This window comes from Dermacentor andersoni, chromosome 8, assembly GCF_023375885.2.
Source record: "Dermacentor andersoni chromosome 8, qqDerAnde1_hic_scaffold, whole genome shotgun sequence".
Lineage (NCBI taxonomy): Eukaryota > Metazoa > Arthropoda > Arachnida > Ixodida > Ixodidae > Dermacentor > Dermacentor andersoni.
Window position 1 is genome coordinate 116,755,693 of NC_092821.1, and position 22,572 is coordinate 116,778,264.

The 22,572-nt window shown below is 49.1% G+C and overlaps 1 protein-coding gene and 2 long non-coding RNA genes across 6 annotated transcripts in view; 1 reads left to right on the top strand and 2 right to left on the bottom strand.

The window, feature by feature from the left end:
* LOC129384333 (uncharacterized) overlaps positions 1-22,572 on the bottom strand; it is a 95,852-nt gene that overhangs the window by 64,375 nt on the left and 8,905 nt on the right. The gene's annotated exons all lie outside the window — the stretch shown is intronic.
* The window catches only part of LOC126529181 (uncharacterized), an 81,516-nt gene that overhangs the window by 45,024 nt on the left and 13,920 nt on the right, over positions 1-22,572 (top strand). The window contains exon 1 of one of the 2 annotated variants that reach the window (XM_055069665.2): positions 9,777-11,150. The exons of the other annotated variant lie outside the window; for it this stretch is intronic. The gene's annotated coding sequence lies outside the window, so the exon portion shown is untranslated. Of the gene's footprint in view, positions 1-9,776; positions 11,151-22,572 lie in introns of those variants that run through there. 2 annotated transcript variants of the gene reach the window in all.
* Positions 5,655-8,586, bottom strand: LOC126529192 (uncharacterized). The gene is made up of 3 exons (XR_011896106.1): positions 8,390-8,586; positions 7,429-7,567; positions 5,655-6,425 (listed from the first exon to the last, which is right to left on the bottom strand). It is a non-coding gene; the product is annotated as an uncharacterized lncRNA (long non-coding RNA).

Below are 22,572 nucleotides of genomic sequence, written 5' to 3' on the forward strand. Positions count from 1 at the left end.
GTTGCAAAGAGAGGAAATTGGATTCGCATTTCCGGTTCGACGTGCGCGTTAATCTGCGCTGCGCTCATTTATTCGTCTTCAGTGTAGCGTGGCAAAACCGGCGATGTACTCTCGGGAAAGAAAAATAAAGTTTTGCAGGACAAAGAAAGAACGCGAGGCCTCCCACGAAGCTGTCTGCTATCCTCGCAAAGTTCAGTTGCAGACGACAAGTATGTTTCGATAGGAAAGCCTGTATTCAGCGACGTCTGCGACATTTCCTCCCGGTTCGGGTGCAGACGACAAGTCTGCTGCATAGCCCCTGGCATGCTGCTAAAGCGAAGCCTTCTTAGTGTCTTCCCTCTACTATACGGGCGTTGGCTGTTGACTTGCCAAGTGTGCCCATATTCTTGGCCAATCCCGCAAGATACGTATGTTCCACCGGTCACGTTCCCGAATAGACAGGCAAACAAGAGACAAGAAGTGAAGCAGTTTGGCAACAGAAGCAACCGAAAAAAAAAATTATGGGGTTTTACGTGCCAAACTCACTTTCTGATTATGAGGCACGCCGCAGTGGAGGACTCTGGAAATTCCGACCACCTGGGGTTCTTTAACGTGCACCTAAACCTAAGTACCACGGGTGTTTTCGCATTTCGCCCCCATCGAAATGCGGCCGCCGTGGCTGGGATTCGATACCGCGAACTCGTGCTCAGCAGCCCAACACCATAGCCACTGAGCAACCACAGCGGGTCAGAAGCAACCGAGTGTGGAGAAAAAAGTGAAGTAAATAAACAGGGTCCAAAGCGGCATTAAGCGACAAGCGTTGAACCACATAGAAGTGATGGCATTTCCAAATTCTGTTGTTTCTGCATACTCTTTTAATTTTTCATTTGTGTGGCCAATCTCCTTCGTGGGTATGCGCCCGGTTAAAAGGAATCAACATAATCCCCCCCCCCCTTTTTTTTTGAGAACGTCGAATAAAGCTTCGATTATCGCTGATTCACACATATGCGTGGGATATGCCGATTTTTAGCGACTTACGGTTCAAATGCAGACGACAAGCATGCTGCATTTCTTGGGAGTGCTATTTGGCGACGTCTGCTAAATTTGGTTAAGCGTTATAAAGATTCATGACGGATTACTACGGTGTGGTTACAAAACTCTGATCGATGCACATCTCTTACACAATGTCTGCGACAAAAGTGCTACCATTAATACTTCAACGTCGGATACTGCAGCGGCCTTTGCAAGTATTACTCCAACAGCAGACGTCTCCTTGGCCTCGCACGAGAAGCCAAAATACACGTAGAGCTGCTCTGCGTGGCTGTTGCATTTGACGCAAACGCACAACGGCGTGAAAGGCGGCCTCCTCGCCCTTACTTCACATATACACACATAGTTCGCAGTAACTTTTGACTCGTCCGTCAGTTGACTGTTGCAAGAGTTGCTTTATGTTGCCACTAAATTCAGTACTTGCGCGTAAGAGTTCGCGCTTGACGAGACACGCCGTGAAATAGCTCTAAGCTGTCACATAGCAGCAGGCACGGCGTCATCCAAGTCAAGGAAAACGGGGAGGCTTCAAGAGAGCGTAAAGCATCGCAAACGGTTTCGTCTGCTCGATGCCGAAAGAGCGACAAGGGGCCGTATTCTGTAGCGGTTCCTTTGGGAACCGGTTCCCTTTGGCTGTTACGTCTGGATTACGTCACTCGGAGAAAGAGTGGAACGGGGCGGCGTGAGGGGAACCAATCAACGAGCGGCGGTCTGCCGGAAGATCACGTCATCATTTTTGTTTGTACTTAGGGGACGGTATAGCAATTGAAGGATGTTACTGGTTTGATAAAAAAACATTGGTTTGTATAGAACACTTGCAAATATATTTTCAGTAATAAATGTGAGCTTGCGGCGCAGACCGCTACTGGGAGTTGTAATTTTATTTGTGTTGTTTTCTTATTTAGTCGCTAGGTGGTGTGCCATACGTTATGCAAACAAGTTGCCTCGCTTTGTTTACGTTTTGGACTTGCCAGTTTGCGCGCCGAATCCGAAACTGGGTCCTCATGTTTGAGCGAGGCCGCGCGAGATACTCGTGTCATTTGTTGAAGAGCACCTCTACCTTGCGAAGGCGTCGTGTGTGCTGGGTCAACAGCTGACGGCGGCGCGCAAGGAGGAGCTCTGGCAGCCAGTGACTGCCTTGCTGAATGCTGAGGGCCCGGCAGCGAAAACTGCAGCCCAATGGCGCGGCGTGTGGAAGAAAGATGTGTATAACGCCCGCCGTGATGCAGCCGCCTTGCACGCCGAAAGCAGGTAAGCACACTCGTTGACGGAGCTTTTGCGCACCATATTCTAACAAACGTGTTAATCACAGAGGAACCGGAGGAGGCAGCCTGCCCGGACCGCGAGGGCGCGTCCTCTCCCTAGTTGGAAGGGCGAGCGCCATCGCAGTCTGCCCGCCGTTCTTCGAGCCCGACGAAGAGGTGAACATCAGCGCATGGGTTTCAATAGGTCAACGCCAAGTCGACGCGCTGTCGCGATTTATGGCAACACACACGCTTTTAATTTTTCAACTTTGCCCCGTGCGGTCCGTTTATGGAACGCACTACCAGATACCATTGCATGCCAATATAAACACTGCATTTCGCAATCTGCTAAACGATCAATATGCCGTTTCAACCGTATAAACACGTCATGTCTTTTGTAATTTTCTTGCATTTCTTCTACAAGTTAAAGAATTTCAGTGGTCCCAATTTCTTTACAATACTTACTACTGTATAACATGCAAAAACGTTTACAATGTTATTATGCTATTATGTTGTTGTTTACCATTTATTGTTATTGCTCTACATATTGTATTTGCTAATGTAATAATTTTCCATGTTCTGCGCGTACTCCTTTCATTATGCTGATGTTTATTTCTTTCCCGATTCCATACTAATATGTTACCGTATTTCCCCATTTACACTATACCTTCTCGAAGGCCTGTAAGGTACATGTAAATAAATAAATAAATATTTACAATGTTTGCAGATGACTGTATAGTATATAGGGTCATCAACAGCGAATCTGACCAACAAGCACTACAACACGATTTGGATTTGATTGCCATATGGTGTGAAAAATGGAAAATGTCACTGAATGAGAAAAAGAGTGTCCACGTCAACTTTACCGGGAAGAGCTCATACGACAGCAATCGTAACACTATAAATAATGCTACTCTTGAACAAGTGTCAGAATATAAATGCTTAGATGTATTTTTTTCTGCTGATCTAAGGTGGAACAGACACGTTACTCATGTTAGGAACAAGGCTGTCGGAGCATTAGATTTTTTGAAACGTAACTTTAGTAGCTTGCCACAGAAACTTAGGGAGCAACTGTATTTCACACATGTGCGCAGTACACTGGAGTATGCGTGTGTTTGCTGGGATCCATATGCTACAGAACTTGTAGATAAACTAGAAAAAGTGCAGAACAAGGCAGTTCGGTTTGTCCTTGGCAATTATGACAGGATGCTTAGCATGACAGAAAGCAAGAAAGCATTAAATTGGCATCTTCTTGAACACCGTCGCTGAAATCTCAGATTAAAATTTCTTCATAACATATACCACTCTAATACGGGGATAGCCAGGTAATTGTATTTTCAGCCGCCCACATATGTTTCTAAAAGGCGAGATCACAAATTAAAGATATGTGAGATTCCTTTTGACCCTCTATTGCATGAATTATGAAAGTAATTTTTTCAGCTTTCATTATTGATTGAATGAACAAACATGACTGTAATAATAAAGGTAAAGCTTTGTGCCAAATATGGCACACCATGAAGATGGCTGAGCGCTCTTGCTGCCTTGGGCGGAAAACAAAGCTTCACGGACGGTGGCCTTTTAATGTGATGTGGGGAATGAAATGAAACAGTTGTTTGCTGCGTTCAGGCACAGATGAATGTTTCACTTCCTCTATCTTACCAACGACTTGTTTGTGCAAGGTGGCCGCTTACATCTTTGTTTCTTCTCGTCAAATTCTGGCCAGTGGGTGACTTGGTCAGATCGGTCGTCTTTGGGTGGCATTGCGGCCGCTGGTCCCTGTGCTTTTTTGACTTGAACATGGAATTCGATGTCCTGACTAGAAGTCCTTCCTGGTCGCTAGTTGGGTAGGCACTTGTTATGCGAGGTAAGGCATTCTGCAATTTCTGCTTTTAATTGAGCCAGCGGTAGTACTTGTCTCCTCCTAAGCTGCTCCTGCACCCTCCTGTACAATACCCATGCTGTTAGTACCGATAAGTCTAGCATAGGCGTAAAAATTCGAAAGTGCCATTTCTTCGACATCTGATATGTATGCAGTAAAGTCCAAACAGAGAGTCCAGCAGGTCGACACCACCCATGTGCCTGTTATGGACCTTTACTACGCTGGGGCAATCAATTTCGCGAAACACCTTGGCGGAGGTAAACCAGCGCTGAGTCTTTTGGACTGGATCTCTCCCAACAAAGCTCGACAGAAATGTCACGGCGCGGTAGTCGTATCAACGCCCACACGATAACTCTACATCATCTATCGCGCTTGTGAGTGCCTCTGAAGCACCACTTCCTTTACATTTCAGTTCCTTTTCACTTTTCAGGCGGCTGTTTGGTAGACAATTCGCCCTCACCGTACCGATCGTCAAAATTACATCTTGTGATAGAGTGACCTGCAGCTTCGGGCTATTGAACAGATGGCAGCACGTTACCATATTTTGTATTTCAAGTTCATATTGTGCCAAATATGGCACACACCGATTTCGGTTTCTCTGCTGTAGTTGCAGGCAAAATTGAGAAAACTAGTAACTGCCTTGAATTGGCGAGGCCAAAGAATATGCCAAAATTTTTCTACGTTTCTGCGGTCGAACTTTTCAGAGAAAAAAAAAAACAATTGCTCGTGTTTGCCCCCTCCGAGTTTCACGTCGCATCCCAAAATCTACTTCACCTCTGTTTTGCGTATCACTCAAGAGATGCAGCACTTGCCCATAATAAGTGCGCATAACTACGAGATTTACTCTGACGGTATCACATTCTCAACTGGGAATCTCACACACGCGAAAAAGAATGGTAACCGGTATGTGCCAAATATGGGACGCCATGCAATAGAGGGTTAAAAGCGACGCTTTCCGCTACTCTTTCTATGTTCGTACTATAAGAGACTGGAATACTCTACCACCTGACACTGTCTGTATTTGTTCAAATGATGATTTCTTCCATGCTTTATGAGTGTAATTCTGAGTGTTCATTTATATGAGTTGTACCCTCCCTGTTGTAATGCCTGAATGGCGAAGCAGGTACCCAATGAATAAAATTAATAAATAAAGAATTGTTTATATTGTTGCACCTTGTTAAGCAGCAATTACGAGCATTATGTGAAATCATGTGTGCAAGAAATGCAATGTTGAAGCAACTCTTGAGTTTAAACAAAGCAGTAGTAAGCATGAGTGTCTGCTATTTAAAGAAATCCTGCTCCAATAAGTGCTTGACATGTCTCGTTTGTTGCTATACGTTTCAATATGTGCTATACAGATTGCTGACGACATTTCAGTTGCTGTGTAACTCATGCTGCTCTTGCGTGTCACACATGAACAGACATCTTCAGCTTTGGAACAATGCATACTGCACAGTAAAATAGGCATTGCAAAGCAATATTCAACAATGCAAGATTGGTTGCCATTCACCTTGGAAATAACCTTTATTTAAAGAAAATTCCCTGGCGAGACAATATTCAAAAGCACAGTGAACAAAGCAAAGGAGTAACATAATGGCACATGGTTATTTGTCACTGCATGTGTATCTGTCATGCTCAACATAGACAAATCATGTGCTTTTCACTACTGCAGTATGCAGCATACTATGATTAGCCACATGTGAGCACACGCAATGTGTTATGTTGAAGTGCACAGCCTATTTACTTTCATGAAAATAAAAATAAAACATGTTACACCAGCACATGTCTCCGCCTCATTTGCCAGCGCCAACTTTGCAGGTAGGCAATGCGAAAATTTCTGGGCAGCCGAAACACACCAACTATGGATTCACGCACCGCACGGCCTCTTTGAAACAAAGCTCAAGAAGGCTGTACAGGGTGCGCCTGCGGTGGCACCTGTACTTGAAGCGGCACTTGTGCCTGGGCTGGCTCCTGTGCGCTGTCGTCATGTGCACCGTCGTCACCTGGGTCGTCTGGCAGAGGCACGCCTGCTGCAAGGCAGAGGTTATGCAGCGCTGCACAAGCTGCAACAATGGTGGCTGCTTTCTGAGGCGAGTAGTGGAGCACCCGATACCTCTGCAGGCATCGGAAGCGGCTCCTGACGACTCCTATGCACCGCTCAACGGCATTTCGCATTGATGCGTGTGCCTCATTATAGCGCCCCTCTGCCGTGAGGCGATTTGGGTGACCAGGCACAGGAGTCATGATCCATGGCTCTAGCGGGTACCCAGAGTCCCCTGTAAAGTGTTGCACGTCAGTGAACCAACGTGGATACATTAAGGCACAATGCAAGAACACAGTCTACGCCAGGGCCCTTTTACAACAGCAGCGGGTCTTGGATTTATTGTTGCAATATCTATCGAACATTGACCTTCCCAGAAAGTTGTAAAGAAAGTTCGACTCATTTTAAAGAAAAGCCCAATTTCACCTGTTGTCTCGGCTGCAAATCTCATTCTCGGGTTAAGTTGGACATGTAATATTTATTTCATACTCGTAGTTTTCTGCTCCGCTCATCCCATTTGCTTCTCCCTAAATGTACATCCTCCACTAAAACTAATTAGCTCTTCTCTCTTCAGAAGTGTTATTTTATAAAACACTTCTAAGGTCTACTCTCGAATATGCTGCCAGTATCTGGGATCCTTACTCTACCTTTCGTACCTCTTCTCGTGAAGGTACCCGAACTCAAGCTACCCGTTTGATCCTTTCTAATCACTCCAGCACCACATGTCGCTGCAACAAAAAAAATTGCAGACATTGTGACACAAAGAAAAATAGCGCAACTTGCACTATTCTACAATATATACTACACCGATCACTAACGTCGATGCCGAAAGTTTCACGCACACGCTTATTCCTTCGTTCCAAGGACAGTGACCAGGAACCAGCTACCCGAGTCCATTGTCACCAACCCTTTTCCATCATACTTGAAAACTGCCATTTCGACGTGTTCTGTAGAATTACACCCCTGCCTGTAACGCTCCACGTGGCATTCAGTGTATTGAAATTAATAAGTAAATAAACAGAATAACATGTCAGCTGTTGTATACATGCTGGTAAAAATATCTGCCTTCTAAGAGAGACATGTTTCTCTCGATAGTCGCTGTAGGTTCATTAGGTACTGCTGCATTCACAACACATTTCTAGCAAATCACGCTTTCTTAAAGCTTGCTAGGATGCAAAACTATTTGACTGTGTATGTTTTACATGTGGAAGAAGCACTGCTACTTTAGGTGCACTTACCAAGCAAGACTTCTCCATGAAGTAACAGGCCACGAGTGAGGCGGCGGCGAAATGCAGAATGCCTCCAAACGAAATAATCGTGGCACGATCCCGGAAACCGTGGGTCAATTGCCAGGATATTCAGCTTTGCATCACACACCTCGTAAGGGAAAGCAAAGAGAAGGTGTCAATGCCACTGCAACAAATATCTGGCACAAACTTTTGCTTACAACACTACTTGCCAATCAGTTACTGTTCAGTCAGCCAACACAATTACAGAAAAGGAGATATCAACATACGCAGTAGGCAGTTGAACTAATCATCAGCATGATAACAATGTCATCTTAACCTACAAATGCAATGTTGGCATGTGTACATGTGCTCATGTATGGCGTGCGGTCACAACACAATGTGCAAAATAATTCCTTTGGTTTCTTCCGTCCATATTGTACAAGATTCTGCTAGAGAGTGCCACCTGTGTTTTTTTCTTGTTTTTCCAGACAAAGTGCCTATTACAAGCGAAAGAACGCGGAAGTGGCAGCATGTGCCGTAGCAACAGCTAGAGCAAATGGGTGTCCACACATTCTCATTCTCCCTCACACCATTTTCATTGATGGGATGCTCCTTTTCACGTTTACAGTCTGTTGGCCACAATGCTTTAGTTTTACGTCGAATAAGAATCACAAGGGCTCGTCTTCTGTTAGGATCGCTCGCAGACGAAGACTCCCTTCACTGCTACGGCGTCTATTCCGGTTTAAGTCGCGCGTAATGTGTTTACATTGTAGCATCGAAAAGGCTATTCAACTGTGATTAGAGAGCACTGAAAAAGTGCGGCCGGGTTCTATTGCCAAGATCAAAGTTGTCATTACACATACAACACAAACGCTACTTTCTCGAATAGGAAAATAACGAAACGAAGTTGTTTACAACGTGCACTCGCGCAATCACATATCGAAAATATTTGTCAATGAACAATACTCACGACCATGCAGTTGAGGGCGTAATACCCTTTACGGCTCCAGTACGATTCCGTTTCGCCGGGGCCGAGCTTCTTAGGGCGAACGATGGCTATCAGACTCCCGTCCACACATCCTAGAACTCATGGAATTTTTCCACGGCTAAGAAAGCCTTCCTTGACGGCGGCTTTCTGTTGCGCCGTGGATGGGAATCTAGCCCATCCTTTTTCTTTGCCCACAACCGTAATGGCCTTGGCGACAGCTGTAATGATCCGGCTGACCGAAGGCTGCGACAGTGCAATCGCTTCTTCATTCCCGACGCACTGTTGAAAGCTCCCGGTGGCAAAAAACCGCAGCGCGCACAGCACTTTCATCGTAGTGTCGACACCACGAAATCTTTGAGGTCCGAGATGTCCTTCCAGCTCATCGCAAAGACGTCACACTATGTCTTTGGAGAGCCTAAAATGCGTTCGAAACTCTTCTTCGGCCATGCCGAACGCGTCGTGTCGTTGCCTCTCGTCGCGTCGTTGTCTTTCGGCACTCGCCAGCAACACAACCAAAGGAGCCGCCATTGCCGTCTCTGTCTCGTCTCGTCTAGGTGCCGGCTCGTCAGCTGGCGCGAGATTAGCCGGCAGCCACGGTTGCCCTAGCAACCCTCGACATCATGCTCGCCCCCGCGCGCGACCCTCGAGAGAACCACTTCTCCGCGGTTCCTCTCCTAGCAGGGAACCGGTTCCTTTCCAGAAGATTGGCAACCTGTGTGACGTCATCAAAATTTGTCGTCCCGCCCACCAGGGATGACGACAACGAAACGCCGACCAATGGCAACAGCCCAAAGGAACCGGTTCCCAAAGGAACCGCTACAGAATACGGCCCAAGATGTCTCGGAGAAAAGCAAAAAAGTTGCACAAAGATGGCCGCCTGCTTGTTCCTAAAAGCAGTGATGGGAAGCCTTCTGGAAAGCAGAAGTCTTCCACGTCAAGAACAATCAGTGGCGTCTGAAGCTCACAAGTCTGGTAAAGCCGTCAAAAATATGGAAAAAAAATTTTTTAAACTAAAATAACATGCGATTCAGCATGTTATAAGCATGTTCAGCATGTAGTTATAAGTTGTACGCAGAAAATTTTCGCTTGACTTTTCATGGCACTTCCAGATAGCTCAAGTGTGCATCATGTTACAAGCTCACGGCGACTCCATAGAGAAATAGCGAATCTCAAACTGCTGTCGATGACGTCACTTCCGGTACTATCCTGACAGGAAATGTGTTAGATAACCCCCCCCCCCCCCCCTCCCCTCCACACACAAACCCGAGGACGACTGTTTTCTGCGTTAATAAGAATCGTCGTCTGCTTCAACCCAGATCGCGCACACGTGCCTTCTGCTGGTGGCGTGGCCCAGCCACTTCCGATCCGCCCCGCAGGCAGAGATCGTTTAACCGAGGAAGTGGTGCAACGTCGTCCCGCTCGGTAGTTGCCGCTCTTCGTCCCGTGCGGCCCTAACCGCAAGGCGGCGGTAGCAACAGTTGTCCCGTTCGGCCGGCCGCCCGTTCACCCCCAACTTTGCGAGGAAACCTCAATTAAAACGATCCACGGCTTCTCGGAAATACGACGCACACATGCGCGGGCTTGGTGGCGTTCCTTTATCGCAGCCACCGAGCACCACGCGCAGCGAGATCTCTCGTCTAACTAGAACCCGATAGGGGGCGGCAACGTAGCTTGTCTTTTGTGTGTTTCTATCCCGCCACCGAAGCTTGCCTCTGCTTTATTAAAGAAGCAAAACGACAGGCCATTCACTCCGGGCTTCTTTCATTCCTTCTTTCCCGTCATCGATGAGAGCACAGCGCGTCGCCCATAAAAGGCGGCACTAGTTTTTTTCATCTTTTTTTTTTTTCACTTCGCACACTAACGTCTCGGCCGTGCATCGCTAGGCGCGAGAGGAACATCACACGCCCGTTCGGCCGCCCCCTTAAACGAGGCCCCCCTGGATATAGCTGGCCGAGCTAGCAAGCAGCCAGGCATGCTTGGCTGTAAGCGCCCGCCGTGGCATAATCGCTTCTCTCAAAGCGGATGTCTGCGCTCCGCAAGATTTGGGTCACGGGGTTTCTTCGCCGCCCCATCTACCCCCTTTTTTCTTTGTTTCTTTTTCCTCGTGCTTGTTTCGCATAAGTGCAGCTCTTCTGATTTTTTACTTTGATAGTCGTAGCCACCCTACCGCTTCGCAACCGCTCGCCTTCGAAGTTTTTTTGAGAACTGGTCGCCCAGAGAATATCTCGCGAAGGAGGAGGAAAGAGAGATTGAGAAAGAGGATGGAATTCATTTGAACATCTCCCGCGGTCCATACCTGTCCCCTCTCCCGCTCAAGCTCCTCACTTTCGGTCACCAGTCGACTCGGAGGTGTATGCGGCCGTGCGCCTGTTGTCAGGACTTTCGGTTTCCACGGCTTTTGTGCTCGTTCTGCGTCGTGTTTTCCACGCTGACACTGGACGCCCTCCCTCCCCAGTCCCAACACCGCACTATGTCGAAAAAGCGGAGAGGAGGCTTAAGTGAGAAAAGCACTTCTGCTGCGCGCGTGCGACGGTGTGAGGCGCGCGTTCCGCCACTCTGCTGTTTTCGGTAGCGCGTCGTCGTCTGCTCCCTTCTCCGTGCTTCACAGTTGTGCGTCCGCACCCCCTTTGTTGTGTTTCGTTCGGCTTCGCGCGTCGTCTGCTCTGGTCGTCTGGGACGCCTTCGACTAGCCGGTCGTCTGCCAGCCGGTCACGTTCCCAGTCGAGGCAGGCTTTCTTTCTGAGTGAGTGCAAAACATCTGTCTTTATTTATTGAATGCCATCTGTAGCTTGATAAGGGAGATACAGAACGATGTTTGCTGTTGAATCAGTGTTAAGCTAGAGCGTATCGTTTCTTCTGTCTACGGGATGCGCTTTGTGTGAGCCCGCTTGACCGTGCGACCTCTGCACGTGTGTTGAAAACGAGTTTTTTCTCGTTTTCGGTGGTCGCAGGAAGACGGGCGGGATTGCGCTATCGGCCAGGCGTGCGAAAAGAGAGTACAAGAGAACGCAAGATGCATGCAAGGAAGTTTGGATTTTCGGGTACATTTTCGATGATGGATGGATCGCCTGCAGTGTCACACCCCGTTGATGCACTCTATTATTATGATTATTTACTGCGACGGTTAAGTTCGAAGCCTGCCGGTAGCAGCCTTCTGCATGAATTATTGCCTAAGTCCTACGCAAATAAGCTAATCGCATAGAAATGATTCGGGGGCCCCTCCTCGAGGCAGCAACGATGTCTACTTACAATCTCGCTCACCGCGATTTCACTTATGTCTTCCCCAGTGCTTTTGTTTTTGTCACTTCTGCCACTTGAAAAATGCAATGGGCACGTTTAGAGAAAACACCTCGGAGCATGCTGGGTTCTACGAGGGAGAGAGAGAGAGAGAGAGAAAGGACGTAACCAATGTCGTATCGCTAGTGTTCGGAGTATCGACGCGGGAAGTCAGCTTGACTAGAGCAGTAATGCCACCGCACCAATCCGCGACAAGCAGACCGTCGGAAGAGACGCTGCGAACCGGGTAATTCGAAATGTTGCGGGCGTTATCGCCTTTAGTATCCCAGAACGCGAGACGAATCACTGTCTACCGACCGCTGAGCCGTGCGGGCCCGCAGCCCATCAAGGTCAAACTGCTGCTGGGAGCCCCTGCAGATGTAGGGGCAGGATCTTTCCCATGCCCGTCGAGGGCCCAACGGAAAGGTTCCTCTCGTTTCATGTTTTCTTTTTACTCGGACGACCTCTTAACTAGATACACCTCCCTTCGCACATCTTTTTCTAAAGCCTCCGTGTCAATCTTTCCTGGCCCAGGCTGTACCGAGGCTTTCAGCTGTCACGTGCACTGGAGCTATTCGTTCCCCCAGCTGATTGTGCACCCTTTCTCTTTTTGGTCTTCCTGTCGGAAACACGTGCTTGGTGGCCCCCTTGTGAACCTGCCGCCTAGACCCCCTGCCCCCCACCTCTACCCCCCTCCTCACACACACTTTGTTGTCTAGTGTTGGGGTGGCGGTGGTGGAGTCCCCCTTGGCACCGGTTCATGAGTCATACAGCTGATTTCCATTTGAAACTCGTTGGGGACCGAGCGCTAGCACGGCGTGAAGCGAAGGAAAGCAAACGGCCGTGCTCAAGCTGGCTCAAGACGGTAGAATGGAGGAGGGGGAGGGGAACCGGCTGAAGGGGACACACAGCTGATACCAGGTTGGGGGGTTGAGGGAAGGGGGCGGTCACGTGTACCTCCTTCGACCTCAAAGAGCTTGGACACTTTCAACTGCCGTTCAGGTGAACGGTAGTTGACATTGAAGCACCGCACAACGGCATTTGAATATACCACGGGTATTAGAGCATTTAAAGCGTGTAGCGCGAGGTCCTAGAGGCGTTGTGTTTGCCGATTATACCAGGGCGCAAATACTGTCTTGCTCGCCCGCATCGTGCTAGAAAAAAAGAAAAGAAAAGAAAGCGACAGAAAAGCAAATAAAACGAACGTGCGCACCCAATATCTGGAGTACTTCGAAAAAGCGCTCCTCTAGTTCAGGACGAACTTGCGCGCCTCATGGTGTCCGTCAAGGGGCGATCCATTTCAGGCTGAAGCAAACCTGTTCTATTTCTTAGTATGGTAAAGCACTCAAGAGAACTAATGCTGTGTCGTCGGCGAAACTGCAAAGCTGAAATCGCCTTTCGAAGAAACAGCAAACCTCCGGACGGCCAACTCGGTCAAGAAGAAAGGAAAAAAGGTTTCGCTGCAATCGTTCCGAGGGCAGGTGCTTCCCAACAACACCTAGACTGTTGTGATTGCCCGCTGTGCAAGTTCAGCGTCCGGTCTCGGCGGCGAGGGCGATGGAGAAAGAGTAGACGCGACCCTCTGGACAGAGTTGCCACTCCCTGCGCAATGACCTCGCCCCCTTCCCTTTCGAGGAAGACGACCAAGCTGATGATGACGATTTATTGGCATCCCCTTCGAAGCGGGGCGGTAGCCTGCCTCGGTTAATCAGGTATACTGTACTTGTTATTCATTCCAGCATTTTTGTATGCATCTCCATAATCTTTTTCGTTTCCCTCAAAACTGCTCTACCTACCTTGTATCAATGCCTGTAACTGATCCGGTCCCACCAATTTCTTCCCTGGTGTACGCCCCAACCTCCCTTTTTTTTCTCGCAAGGTCTTCATGGTTTCTGCTATCCGTAGTTTTATCCGATGAGAACGGTGAAGTTGTTTTGGGTTCACCGCTTTTATTGTTTTTCTTTTTTCGCCGCTTTCGACGACCGACTAATATATAGCTTCGTTTGGATGTACTCGACGCGAGCGGATCGAGTCAGTAGTCGAGCTGACCCAGCACGACCTGATCGCGCTTAACGTCGACCTTCGAGGAGTCGCATACAGGGACAAGCCGGCCATTTTGCAAGCCGGTCGACCGTCCCCGCCTCGACGCTAGCTCGGTCCGATATGTTGGCGTATACGTGGACCGGACGACCGGCTTTCAGCCAGAAAAGGCAACCCCGACCTGCTTTTGAAAGGTCAATGCAAACGCAGTTCATGCACGCGACAGCAGCACCAGGAGGGCAAGAGGCGCGCGGACGACGCACCTGCGTTCCAACAATGTTCATGTTATCCTCGCGACCCCGTGTCAACCGGGTCGGCGACCCATCCAGAAGAGGGAACCTTTCTCAAGTACGACGCTCGCGACTACCTAATTACTCGGTGGCGTTTTAAGTGGCCGCTCGCGCCGGGCCCGTCGAACGTGGACGCACCTTTTTTGTCGAGAGCGCGAGGTGTGAAAGGGGCGGCTCCTTTGTTAACTGTTTCTATACTTGCATTGACGAAAAGCGTCAATGTCACTTGAAAGTGGTGGCGCTGCCCGTCTCAAGCCCGCCGTCTGCTTTTGGGACGCTGAAGGTGCAGACAGAAAAAAAAACTGACGAGTCGCTTATGTCCCGGACAATGACTAATCACAACAGACTCGAATGAAGCTTCATTGTAGCGCGAGGAGCGATGAAGAGCGAAAAAAAAAAATGAAAACTCAGTGACCTTCCACTCTGTGAAGAAGGATGACCAGCGAAGCTGTGTTACGTGGGCTCCTTAATGGCGAGCTGCACCTCCGGCGCGGGTCGGCCCGGCATTGCACTATCTTCGGTATCGGCCCACGTATGGGGAGTTTTTTTTTTGCTTACCACGCCAATAACGACACGAAAATTTCCTTGGACGGTAGAGGTATACAGCTTCGCTGAAAAAAATTCACCGATGAGGACAATACTCCCTAATGCCAAATTTGAGCGTAGCTCTATACGTGAAAGAAGTACGCCCGTCAATATTTTGCATTGTGATTATATAGATACACAGTTTATACTAGGAAGGGAACGCTGTGAGCAACCAGGTTGGCGCGGACAATCCGTCTCGTGCGGCACATTGCAAACGGAGCCGAGTGTGGCGCGACTGCCTCGCTAATCGGGAGATCGCGAGAGGCAACGCGTGGCCGCGATTCACATCAGCCCACTGCAGACGGACGTCCGCTCATGCAGCGCTTTGTTTCCACATATGGTATCGGTGGACGCGCTCGCCGCATGGCATCGGTGAACAGACGACGGCGCGCCACTCTGGCGCCATCTCGTAGCGGTCGCCACCGCGGAACCGCAGTCTTGCGCGGCACTACGCTTTTCTTCTCACGCTTTCGCCACACCCTCCTCTCCTCCTCGCGCTCTCTTCGCTATCTTTCATCCCCGCTGCGCTCCGCGTTCGCTCTTTCATCCTTCGCTGTGCAAGTTCGCTCGGTTACTCCAACACTTAACGCAGGAACGAAAAGAGGAACTGCTTCATTTACGCAGCGTGAGCTCCGAAATTCGCTTGCGCAGACGTCTATCGAAAGCTGTGTCTGCAGCATTTGGCACGATCTTCTTCGGCGGCTCGGACGCGGGAGCCCGATTGCCAGCAAGCGACAGTAATGGGGTTCCTCATTTATTCAAATCGCACGCTCTCGCCAGTCCTGCGGCCGGACCGGAATACCAAACGGAAGCTGCCGCTGCACACATTGTTCCATTCAAGCCATTCAAAGTTCACCGGTGAAACTCGCAACCCCGGCCGTTAGCGTCCCTTCGAACGACTGACCCACGCCGCGCATTAAGAAACGCCTTGCGTATAAGCGACCTTGCTTGGTCGCTTCGCAGTCCGCGACCGTTCATTCATATGCCAGGGAGGTCGTCCGTTTTTAGAAAGGGCGAGTGAAACCGATTCTATGCGAGCGCGCGTTGCCCACTGCGGCGGCAACCAGCGGTAGCAGCGCGTAGCTACCACCACCAGCCATGCGCGTACACGCACATTCCGCAACCTTCGCTTGTCGCTCAAAAACCGTCGTTGACGTCAGAACCTGAGCGGTTGGCCGATTGGCTGACGCTTGTTTTGCGCGGGAAAAAACGTAGCGCGCAGCTGTGGCCAGTAAGCAGCCTAGAGACGGTTGGCTTCTTTAAAGAAGAGTCGCGGGTGCGCCTTCAGCCACACAACGGTTACGTGCCAAGCCGGAAGTCTCCCAAGACAATGGCTGGGCGAGCGGGTGAGGAGGAAAGAAGAAAGGCGAGGGGAGCAGTCTCGAATTGCAAGGGGGAGCTATAATTGCTTCCGCGCGCGCTCGCGGTATTGATTGGTTGCGAGCCGGCGTCCGGTGTAACGTATAACACACACACATACCTGGGTTCGCTCGCGGCATATTCAACTCGACGGCCGGACCGTACGGGGCCTGCGCGCGGCCCTGTCTGCTTCTTCCTCCAAGGCCTCGGCGTTCCCGGTGCCGCGTTTCGTACGTGATCACTTCGTCGCAGCTCGCACGATATCGGTGAGTAAGCTCCGATGCTACCGAGGAGGCAAGGTACCCTAACAGGGACGAGTAGGGGAACGAAAAACAAAAACAAAGGGACAACGCATAGGCCGAATTCGTTCCCAGTGGCGCCCGTTTTTCTTTAGCGCGATTTCCTTCGGGCAACGTGATTCCCCGACCAAGTTGCTCAACCTTCTCGCATTGAAAGATCTGAAGCTGCACGGAAATTTCACGTGCACGAGCACGCCGATTCCTATGATTGTAACTGAAGGCCGCCCCTTCGGAGGTTTCGACTATCCCGTTGTCGCGATTGCTGTATTCGTAGCTGGAATACTGTATAATAAGCATCCAATTACGTTTGTATTTAGTGATTGTGCAGCTACGCGGCAGGGGGTGTTGCGATCGGGCATTCGGCAAGAGGACTCCATGCGCCATGCCACGAGGGGGCAGATGGCATGCAGGCTCGTCACAGATTGTACGAGTCAGCACGACTGTACGGACGGCTCCCTATAATCTAATATAAAGAAATAACGGTGTTATCGTCGATGTCTCTCCGATCATCGAAGGTAATTATATGTGGGCAAGGGGCGTGTGTGCATTCCAATGTAATGAACCTGCGCCTACGAGTACTTGTAAAATACTGCGCTAAGTTTGCAAATTAGGTGAATAAGTGAAACCGTCCGACCAGTTGCGCGTACGCGGCGAGTTCGTTGTTGCCGGCAGGCGGATTTATAGCCAAAAGCAGAGTAATGAGTACATTTAGTTCAGTTTTAATATATTTATTATAATGGCCGGCGTATGTGTGGTTCAGTCCTGAGCTTTGCTTGGCCCAAAAGCAAAGTCGCAGCTTTCTTTTTGTTAACCAACTGCCACAGTATGCCGGGAAGTCTGGCTGCGCAAGAGTTCGCTACGGTGAAATCGTATAGCTAAAGAAGACGGCACTAAACGAGAGAACCATTCATGTAAGTAACGAAATAAAAGTTATCGATGCGTTTCGCCATTCGTTGGAACAATAATACATACTATAACAGCATGACATAAAGTTGCAAATGTATGCATGTCACAGCCATACGTAGTCGCCGCACGACCTGTGACAAGCACAAGGGTATAACCGTCTAATCAAGCTGAAGCGGCGATGTAACACTAAAGGGCACGAAAAAGCCACTAATGCGGAAAAAAATGTCATTTCATTGACTTGAATGAGAGTAAATGACATTAAAGGTCGTCGCTGCGCAAATGAACGCTTGCTTCACCGGCGCACATACCAACTGCCACTCACAGTCACCTTTCAGCGGCGAGATTAGAAGGTACACCTATCGTTGTACGCGCTAGTCCTATGAGAGTCAGTGCATCGTTCGGTTCGTCTAGTAACGAACATCCGTAGTGGTCCCTCAGAAGCCCTCAAAACCCTCGAATATCAGGACGCCCACGTCTATGTCTCGAAAACCCCAAGGTTCTTACTATTTCCTCGGATTACGTTTCTTGCAAGGCTAAGCAGATTTTGTGTGCAGGTCTGGCGTTCCTACCCCGTGAGCTCATTGTAGCTAGCAAGAATTTGTCAAATTCTAGACAATACGGTGTTCTCAGAAGAAAATAGCTTTGGACCATGGCATATGCGTTCTTGCACGCAAAAGGCCACAAAAGCCCTTCTGCGTTTCTACATTACGTTTCGGATTACATGAACGCTTGTGACAGTGGATATTCTCTGCGACTGACTGTTTTTTCTCCTTATCTGTTCTTCCCTTTTCCCCTACCCCAGTGTAGGGTAGCTAACCGGGAACGCCCTTGGTTAACCTCACAACCTTTCCCTCTTCGTTTCTCTCTCTCTCTCGTAAAATGTGGCGGGCACCATGGTGGCCGGATTGGAGTTACCGTAAATCTACGGGCGGGATTCGACAACAGTGACACCCCGTGGTGGTTTTTTTTGGCTAAGCCTTTCTTTTCGTATATATTTAGTTTTCTCGCGTGTTAACACAATGAAAAAGATTCTGCTCATAATTAAAAAAACAAGTGCCTTGTCCCCACTTATATTCAAAACGTAATGTTGCTTTAGTACAGTAGAAAATGCCTCTTCGAAGCAGGGGCCGCGGAGCTGCTGAAAAGCTACTTTTCCGCAGTAGCTACTGCCACGTGCGCTGAGCAACGTATGGCGACACACGCAGGAGCTTCGGAATATCGCTTGCAGTCTCCGTAAACTGACGCGCGTTCATCGAATTGCACCTGGCGCACGCACGCTCATCTCGTGCGGGAGTGTGTATACAATCCAGTTCCCACGAAAAGGCGAGATCAGCTCATTGATTCCGGACACCGCAGGGCTATATATGACGGCGACTCTCATCGGCCGTGCGAAACACACTCCGCGAGGGAAAAAAAAAAAAAAAAAAAAAGCGTTCTTAGTCGACGTTCTCGTTCCCATCGAATCGTGCAGCGATCCGAGGGCGTCGAACCCGCGACCCCAGCATGCTCTTTTCTTATCTTAAAAGTCTTCTCGAAACCTCCCTCTAAACGCTCCCAAGTTCGCCGCAACGAGGCTTCCCAAGGCGCACGAAAGTGAGAGTACCTTCTATAGCTGGGTGGCCATAGTCTGTCTCACCAGTTCCGTGCAGTGCGACAAAGGCTATAACAAATGTAAGGGCTCGCGTTCAGCCAATCAGCAGCTCGAGCAGACCATAGTGTTCCACGGAAGATAAATCAGCAGCTCGAGCAGACCATAGTGTTCCACGGAAGATAGTGGAAGGCGCTTGCCCATTGTGCACTGCAAAATCCTTCCCTGAGTGAGTCGCTCGCAGACGGGGGGGGGGGGGGGGGGGGGGGGGGGGGGGGGCTTTTTCTTGTTTTTCTTTTTTCTAACGAATCTCTCGTTCTGACTGCATCGAGCGCACGAAACAAAAAGGGACAAACCCGCGAAAATAAGAGACTCGCCCAAATTGCAACCTCGTCGAACCACGCATACAGTCGACCACAAAAGCTTACGGACCTGGGGATACGAAAAAAAAAGAAAAAAAGAAGAGAGTTGAATATACCTGCACCCCCACTATGCAGCCAGGTACCCGCATTTACAGCCTCTGTCGTGAGTACGTTTTACCGTTGCAGGATGCTCGGAAATTCGACGCGTTTTCCGATGAGAAGCCGCGGTCCGTAAACTTTTGTGCTCGAGTGCATACATCTCTTGTTCTGGTCGTCTGACGCGACCGATGGACTTTCACCGCGCAGTTCGTGCAGTGCGAGCGTATAGCTATAGGTGGGCAACCCAACCTTTTTCGACAGCCCCAGCGTCCCTCAATTGACCCAGATTTTTTTTTTTTTTTTTTTGCTCTGGGAAACACTGTTTCAGCAGCCTTTATTCATTCTTTTTTTCCTTCTCAAGAGCCATTGCCGTAAAATACCCTCACCGTGCTTCGCCGGTAGCCGTAGCATCTGCCCCGAAAGTTTCGCAATTCTTGTTTTCGACCACAGCGTTCCTTTCTTTTCTTCTTTCTTTTTTAAAACCGTCTTCACGGGGAGTAAGTTTTCGCAGAGTCGGGGAAAGCACGGTCAAGAAGTTTCGAATCCACAAAAGCATTACATGGAGCAACAACAACTAATAAAAAAAAAAAACCGCAACAACGAAATGATGCAGCTAGCGCCACGAATACGTGAGAAGGAGGTCGAGGGAAGTCCGGGTGGTTCGCTGCGGAGAAAACAACGAAATTTAGGAGAAAAAGGTAAAAAAAAAAGAACAGAGAATGCGTGACGAGCTAGCAGGCGGGACACCCGCCACTAGATTAGATAAGAAGAAAAAAATTCTCCGAGAGCAGGAGTCCACGAAATGAGAGAGACTCCATTTAACTCCTCCGCGTTTTTTCTTTTGTTTCGTTTGTTTGCTTGCTTGTTTGGCGTGCTCTCTTTAAGATGACCTTCTTCGAGTCTTTCGGCGACAGTCCGGGGGGCAGCGCGTATATTATTCGAGAAATCCCGGAGGCTTCGAGGAAGCCGCGTATTTATACACTGATGTGTACAAACAACGACGCGGACGGTGACCGCCTCGCTCGTGTTTGCCGACCCACGAACATGAATTGCGCGTGAAAAATAAATAAATAAATATAAAGAAAGAAACAACGCGGGGGAAATAATCGAGGGAAACTTGGATCGGGGAAATTACCGATCGCAGCATAATGCAATCGCGAGTCGACGTCGCGAAAATGTGGTGAACCGAACTCTTTAAGCGCCGAAGAGAAAAATAAGCCGAGATGTTTAGTCGAAGTTATCCTCCTACATCGCCTTGCATAAACAACATTCGTGCTTGTCTCCGCCTCGCAACAATATCGAGGCAACCATTTTTACCATGACAGGAGGCTTGGTAAGAGAAAAAAAAAGGGACCTCTTGAAGTTCTTGCAGCAATTCGCCGTGATGTGATGGCATTTTGACGGGCATCTGCCTGGGCCTAGTTATTATTATGATTATTTTTGTTTACAGGCACAGATGGACTACGTTGTATCCTTTCAAAGAGCCCCCCCCCCCCCCCCCAAAAAAAAAAGAAAGAAAATTGAAGTCAGCATGTTTCGGGGACCTTCTTACAGAACCACGAATGGCATAAATTCGGAAGAAACAAAAAAGTATATTTTAAAATCCACCACGCCTCAGTGGCGTACGGGCACGGGTGTTGCGCCGCGAACTGAAAAGAAAGCAAGTCCGACCTTCCTCGTCTCTTCATCTAGTAATCAACATCTTGTTAGAAAATTAACTAAAATAAGAGTTTCGATTCAGTGCTTTATCGAGAGAATATATAAGGTGTCCCTGCTAACGTTAGCCAGGCTGTCCAGCGAAAGAAAGAAAAGAACATACACTGTGCAAGACACCATCTTAAGACCTACGGTATTCTGTCTTGGGGCATCTGACAACCGAACAATGCGGTGGCTTCACAACTGTATCTCGCACTGCGCCTTTTAAAATATTTTGTTTTGTCTCAACTTCTAACCCCTAAAAAAGGAAAATAAGGAAAGGAAACTCGTAATAACAAGGCCGCATTTCAGGTTTCGTACGACAGACCTAAGAGGTCCGCGCAGGTTTTCTATCGAATCGGCATGCGTCGTACGCCCTGCAAAGCGCAGGGGTGTAGTTCTTTCGAGAGGCACAACGTTCGGCCTCTTTATTCCCGTTAGCCCGTTGCGGTTTGTGGAAGCAAAGGGTGGGTGGTCCATGGAGCTCGACCGTTTGTGGTGACGCGCTAATGCTCGCGCCTTCTTTGCACGTCCCGTGCGCGACTCACTCAAAGGCGGCGATCCCAGCTTTGCTACCCAGCGAGAGAAAAAATCGAGTTAGCTCCTGTCGGACAACTACGCACGGTTCGCCACGTTTATTATACGGTTCGAAAGTCGTTCCGCCAATTCCAGTTCGATACGGTCAGCTGGGCGACTGAGCGGGCTTTTGTTCGGTTATCGCATTAAATAAACGGGGGTGGGGGGCTACTCTTATGGCACTGTTAACACACCTTTTGCGAACGGTATTTGGGTCAATTTTGTTCATTTTAGTACCCTGTAGGATTAACGCACACGGCGGCTTTATTTTGTGCCCATTGCAGAGCCTTCCTCCCCCGTCTCTCTCTCTCTCTCTCTCTCACACACACACACACACACACACACACACACACACACACACACACACACACACACACACACACACACACACACACACACACACACACACACACACACACACACACACACACACACACACACACACACACTACAGCTCTTTGCATTCCGCTTCGACCATGCAGAGTGCGGCCGCCCGTGCTAAAAATCGAACCTGTAACCTCGCTCTTGGCAACACGCACACCCCCTCTTCCTTTGCGCCCCTTCCCCACTTTTTAACCAGCGCATACCAGCAATGTTTCGACGCCGGTTAGCTCTGGGGTGCGATCTTGTACGCGTTCCAAAATAGAACGGAGGCGGTTCGTTCTTTACGTCACGAAATAGGCGGTATGTTCTGTTCCGTTCGTCCGATAGCAGACGACACGGAATTATTGACAGCAGATATCAGGTCACAATTGATGTCATGGCGTTCGGCACGGTTCATATTGACGAATCGTATTTGGCTCGGTGGAACGAACCGCCTCCGTTCTATTTTGGAACGCGTACAAGATCGCACCCCTGGAGTGCACTCAAGACGAGCTGCCGTTCGGCTTCGCCTCGGCGTCGAGGCAGACTGTGTCACAGAGAAGTGAAGGTGTCTCCGACAGGTGATCGATCCAAAATACGGTCCCTCGAGTAGCGATCGTGCTCTCAATGGCGAAGAAGCTTCTTTCTTTCCTTTCTTGAGGCGTGTCCGACTCACAAATACGCAATGGACAAAAACGAATTTAAAAGAAAAGAAAAAGAAAGCAGC